Consider the following 6062-nt stretch of genomic DNA (forward strand, 5'->3'; position numbering starts at 1 on the left):
CTACGCCCGGTTAATTTTTGTATTTTTTCTTTTTTTTTTTGAGATGGAGTCTTGCTCTGTTGCCCAGGCTGGAGTGCTGGGATTACAGGTGTGAGCCACCGTGCCCAGCCCAAAACCGATGTATTTCTTAAATGTATTTGATTGAAGTTTCATGTTTCCCTAAAATGTCTAAAACCAAGCTGCACCCTGACCACCTTGGCACATGTTCTCGACCTCCTGAGGCCCATATTGATACAGATAGGAGACAGGGAAATACTGGGTAGAAGAGGGCAGTTCCTGGGGAAAGCCCCCACCCTCGAATCTGGAAACCCGAAGCCCTAAATAGGAATAGGCATTCCTGTTTTTGCACCCAAAAGTTGCCTTTTGTTCTGCCATGTCTCCCTGTCCTTAACCCATATAAACCCCAAATCCCTGTCTCCATGAGGAGACAAACAGAAGAACAGAAGGACAGCGGAATGGTGGGGCAGAGAGGAGTGTCTGAACACCAAGACAAGTTCAGCTGGGGGATGGTCAGAGAGGAGATCAGCCGCTGGACGGCCAAACTCCAAGGGAAGATCATCTTCCCACTCCATCCCCTCTCCAGCTCCCCATCCATCCCGCTGAGAGCCACCTCCACCACTTGATAAAACCCCCACATTCATCCTTCAAGTCTGTGTGTGACCTGGTTCTTCTGGATGCTGGACAAGGACCTGGGTACCAAGAGGGCACTGACTGGTTAAGACTTAAGCCATCTGCAGATGACATGACTAAAGAGTGCACTGTAACCCATGCCCACTTGGGCTTTGACACTCACAGACACCCCCTGGATGCTGCTGTGGGGCTGGAGCCCAGGGGCACTCGCCCCTGCTCCTGCACCTGCCCATCTGTGTGCTCCCCCTCCCGTAAGGGGTTCGAACATGCATGGTGGCTCAACAGACAAGCCGTACCCCTGCTGGACATCCTACAAGGGGGATCAGGGAACTCCCCCATTTCAGTGTCATGGGCCATGGTCACTCATATTTGGCTTAGAATAAATTTCTTTCAATATTTTACAGACTTTGACTCCTTTTGTTGACATTTTCCAAGGTTCACCGTCCTTTGAGGGCACACTGTGTGTTGCCACCATAAGTAACTCAACTGGTCATGCCTGGAATGCTCTGGTGGAAGACAAGCTTGGTGTCAGTTCTCTTGGGTCCCCTCTTTTCTTTCTCAGTGAATGACTTTCTGACCATCTCCGGGACCCCATCCATTTGCCTCCCCAGGCGGAGCTCAGCTCTGGGTCTCTCCAGCTTCCCTAGGGGAGCCTCCCAGGCCACCACCCAGCTGAGGGCCACCCCTCCAGAGCTCTCTCCCTGGAAAGGCTGACCTAGGGGTACAGGATGGGGTGGCAGCTCACCCAGTCGAAGCGGGGCATCCCATTCGTCTCCTGGCTAGCCAGGACCAGGCATCTTTTCAGCAGACTCATAGTGTATAGAAGGTCTTTACTATCTGAGTCATCAAGGAAAAAGCTTTGCTCCTGGACTGATAATTAGTGCCAACTGACATGTGCTCATAAAAACAGCAAATTAGCTTATCTGCCCACACAGTGCCTTTCACCCTTGGGTGGTCTCAGAAGCACCTGCAGAGCTAAAAAGAAATTCAGGGCAAGGCTCAATGAGGTAGGACAGGGCTGGGCCTAGGTGTGTGTATCCAGTTCCCTGGGTGACTCTAAAATGACCAGTGTGAGAACCACAGGCACTGGCCATCTGCACAACAGCTGGGAACGGGCAACCAGATCTTTCTAAAGCCCAAGAAACCACACGCAAAAATGTGCTCACCACAATGTCATTTGTAGAGTTTTGATCAGGGTCCTCTGTCAAGAAGGAGGGTCCTGGAGCCCACGGGCCTGGAGGCTGGTCAGCTCTCTTCCATGTCACCCCTGCTCTTTCCTCTCAGTGCCTGGGACCAAAGGTGTGATAGGATGGTGGGGGGGTGGGGGCTGGGGATGGGGAGGGGACCACGGGTGATGGATCAAAGTGAGGAAGGACGAAATCCACTGCAGAGAGAGAGAGAGAGAGATTCATCAGGTGCTCCTAAGAGCCAAGGGCGAGAGACTCACAGAGTAGGGTGAGCAAAGGGTAGTAATGGCAGTGGCTGGTGCTGCCTCTGTGGGTTCCTGGGGCTCTCACCCAGCACCGCTTGTCACCAACTCTGTAACCTCTGACTTCTCCTTAGTTTGTTAACTTCACAATCTATAAGTTTGGGAAAGGACAGGAGACTTTATTTCTTACAAAGGGTTACAGCCTTTAAGGTGCTGAGACGGGAGTTCCCTGGAGCCTTTTGCGGGACTCATGATAGGGGTGTGGCTTGCTTACCTGGCACAAACTCCTTGTGGGAGGGGGAGCATGCAGATGAGTGGGTGCGAGGGCCAGGGCAAGCGCTTTTGGACTCTAGCCTCATGGTAGCATCTAGGGTTGTGTTACAATTAATTCTCTTTATTTTGTTTTATTTTTTTGAGATGGAGTCTCACACTGTCACCCGCAATGGCGTGACCTTGGCTCACTGCAACCTCCGCTTCCTGGGTTCACGCAATTCTCCTGCCTCAGCCTCCCAAGTAGCTGGGATTACAGGCACACTCCACCACACCCAGCTAATTTTTTGTATTTTTAGTAGAGATGGAGTTTCACTATATTCACCAGGCTGGTCTTGAACTCCTGACCTCGTGATCCACGTGCCACGGCCTCCCAAAGTGCTGGGATTACAGGCGTGAGCCACCATGCCTGGCCAATTAATTCTCTTCTAGCAATTGTCATCCATGGATTGCTAACTGCTAACCAGTTTAGTGAAGAGTCAGAGTGACAGCCTTTTACACCCCATCCTCTTGGTACTCAGGTCCTTGTCTGGCATCCAGGAAGAATCAGGTCACATGGACTTGAAGAATGGTGAGAGTGGAGGTTTTACTGAGGGATGGAGGTGGCTGTCAGCAGGATGGGGAGCTGGAAAGGGGATGGAGTGAGAAGATAAGCCTCCCTGGTCGAAGTCCTCTCCACGTTCAGATGCTTCTTTCTCTCCTTCTCTGCTGTAGCACTGCATTCCTCTGTCAGTGACGTTTTGGGTTTTTATGGGTACAAGATGGGGGTGCGGCAGGCCAGGGTGGTTTTGGAAAAAGCACCATTCAGGTGGGAAAACAGGGATCTGACGTTCTTTTTCAGGGACCTTTGCTGGGGAACTGCCTCTTCTATGCAGTTTTTCCCTGCCTCCTGTCTGTATCAGTGGCCCTCCCAAAGAGACAGGTACTTCAAGGGAGGAGAGGTTGGGGAAGGAGCTCTATGCTGAAAGGATTGGCTAAACATACATATGCAGCAGGTTACAGGAGGAGTGGTGAATATTCATGAAGGGGGTCCGGCTGCATGCGTACTAAACAAACATGCATGTTGCATATGACCTGTGTTCACTCTGGGGTGGAGTCTTAACATGTCAATGTGTCGCAATGAGGCCCTAAATGTCAGAGGTCTAATCAGGACACAAAGGCACTTCAGTGCACAGCCTTTGTAAATCAGCCAGAGCCGGTTCACGGTCGGGGGTCCCTTATCAGGAGGAGGTTCCTGAAGTCAGACTTCTGCCCAGTCAGAGCTGTGGTCATGGCTGTGGAACGTGGTCAGTTTGTGTCTGTGGGTGGATGAGCTGCAGTCATTTGAATCTTGCTCATTGCTGGGCCAGTGTGTGTTTAGCTGCTGGAGAAAAAGCAGCTGTGGCGTGAGGGCAGAATCCGTTCTCTCAGTGTAGGGTACAAGGCTGACCCTTGCCTGGTGTGGCCTGAGGTCCTGTTTATAATTTGATATCTTATTACCACAGAGTCTGTTCTGTGGGTCTTAAGGTCTCTATTTTAACTTTAGTGCTGTTCAGTGTTGTGTGTAAACCCTAAAGGGAGGGGGTAAAAAGATGCAGCTGACCTCCTGTTCCCTCATGACCAGGAACTCAGTTTTAGGGTTTTTCTGGTGTTCCCTTCCTTGGTGGAGGGGGGCTTAGGATTTTATTTTAGTTTACACTCTTCTGTAAAGTAGTGTGAAGATTCAATGTGTTAATGCACGAAAGATGCTCAGCGCACGGTACGTGCTCAATGTTAGCTGTTATTATTATTTCTATTATTTTTTGAGACAGAGTTTCGTTCTGTCGCCCAGACTGGAGTGCAGTGGCATGATATCGGCTCACTGCAACCCCTGTCTCTCGGGTTCAAGTGATTCTCCTGCCTCAGCCCCCTCCAGTAGCTGAGATTACAGGCACCACTACGCCTAGCTTTTTTTTTTGTTGTGGGGGGGGTTGTTGGGGGATGGAGTCTTACCTTGTCACCCAGGGTGGAATGCAGCGGTGCGATCTTGGCTCACTGCAACCTCTGCCTCCCGGCTTTGAGTGATTCTCCTGCCTCAGCCTACCAAGTAGCTGGGATTACAGGTGTGTGCCACTACATCCGGCTAATTTTTGTATTTTTAGCAGAGATGGGGATTCGCCATGTTGGCCAGGCTGGTCTCAAACTCCTGACTGCAAGATCCGCCCACCTCGGCCTCCCAAAGTGCTGGGATTACAGGTATGAGTCACCACACCCGATCTAATGTTTGTATTTTTAGTAGAGACGGGGTTTCACCATGTTGGCCAGGCTGGTCTTGAACTCCTAACCTCAAGTGATCCACCTGCCTTGGCCTCCCAAAGTGTTGGCATTACAGGCATGAGCCACCACACCTGGCCTATTATTTTTCAGAGATGGTTTACCTTATGTTGTCCAGGCTGGCCTCCACCTCCTGGGCTCAAGCAATCCTCCCTCCTCAGCCTCCTTAGTAGCTGTGACTGCAGGCATGAGCCACCATGTGCTGCTTAAATGTTAGCTATTATTATTTTCTGAGTCAGAGTATCACTGTGTCATCAGGCTAGAGTGCCGTGGCGTGATCTTGGCTCACTGCAACCTCCACCTCCTGGGTTCAAGTGATTCTCCTGTCTCAGCCTCCCAAGTAGCTGGGACTACAGGCACGCACCACCACTTCCAGCTAATTTTTGTATTTTTACTAGAGACAGCATGTTGGCCAGGATGGTCTAGATTGCTTGCTGTGGTGATCTGCCCACCTCAGCCTCCCAAAGTCCTGGGATTACAGGCGTGAGCCACGGCATCTGGCCAATGTTAGCTATTATTAATGGACGATTATTACTATTCACGATGTACTTTCTTTTTAAAACCTGGATCTCTAAGTAATGTCCTCCTCCCTCAGTCCTCAGCATCGCCTGGTCAGGCATCGGGTCTCACCAAGCTGCAGAGCTGCAGGTGCGCTGTGTTAGGTCACCAAGACTTCAGTCTGGTGATACTGACCCCAGAGACCCAAATCACCATGTCTGCAAGTCTGGAACCCAAAGGCCTCTGTTCCCTGGGGTGGTGCAGGGAAGCCGCAGGGAGTGTGTCAGCTGTGGAGAGCGCAGGGGCGGGAAGTGAAGGCTGTGGGATCCCCTAGGGGGTCAGGTTCGTGGAAGGCAGGCCCTCCACAGGAAGACCGGGTTGGGCTGGGATGGGACAGGCGGCCCAGGCCCGGGCACCTGTGGATGGAGGGCCGGGCATGTGGCCGGGGGCTGGGGGCCTCTGCAGGTCGGGCCACCGGAGGGGGTACTCAGGGTCCGCAAGGGTCTGGGGCGCCCCAGAGAAGCCCGCCACCCCAGGCCGGTGTGGGGGAGACTGGGTCCCATCGGCCCCGTGTTTGTCAGCTCCCGCGGCCCGTGGGAGGGGACATGGATCGGATGCGGGCTCCGGGCCCTGCAGGCAACTGAGAGCGCGGTTCCCTTGGGGATCCGGGGTCTGGGGTCACTTCCGCGCCTCGGCACCCTTCCCACGCCCGCGTGCACTCTCGTGGCTCTCCGCGTGGTGAGAATGTCGCGCCCGGAGGTCAGGGGCGTGGCGCCCGGGCCTTCGAGTCTCCCCTGCGCGCGGCTGGGCGCGGGGCGCAGGGCTGGGGCGGAGCACGCGTGTTGACTGAATGAATGAACGAAGGAACGAACGGCGCTCCAGAGCCCTCTCCCGGTGGAATGACAGTGCAAACCCAGCGTTTCCGGCGGCAGAGTGGCGGGGG

The 6062-nt window shown here is 53.2% G+C and overlaps 1 pseudogene; it reads right to left on the bottom strand.

The window, feature by feature from the left end:
* LOC105520476 overlaps positions 1-1444 on the bottom strand; it is a 6547-nt pseudogene extending 5103 nt beyond the window's left edge.
* Positions 1445-6062: the final 4618 nt, after the last annotated feature.

The sequence above is a fragment of the Colobus angolensis genome, unplaced genomic scaffold (assembly GCF_000951035.1).
Source record: "Colobus angolensis palliatus isolate OR3802 unplaced genomic scaffold, Cang.pa_1.0 Scaffold38, whole genome shotgun sequence".
In the NCBI taxonomy this organism is placed as follows: Eukaryota; Metazoa; Chordata; class Mammalia; order Primates; family Cercopithecidae; genus Colobus; species Colobus angolensis.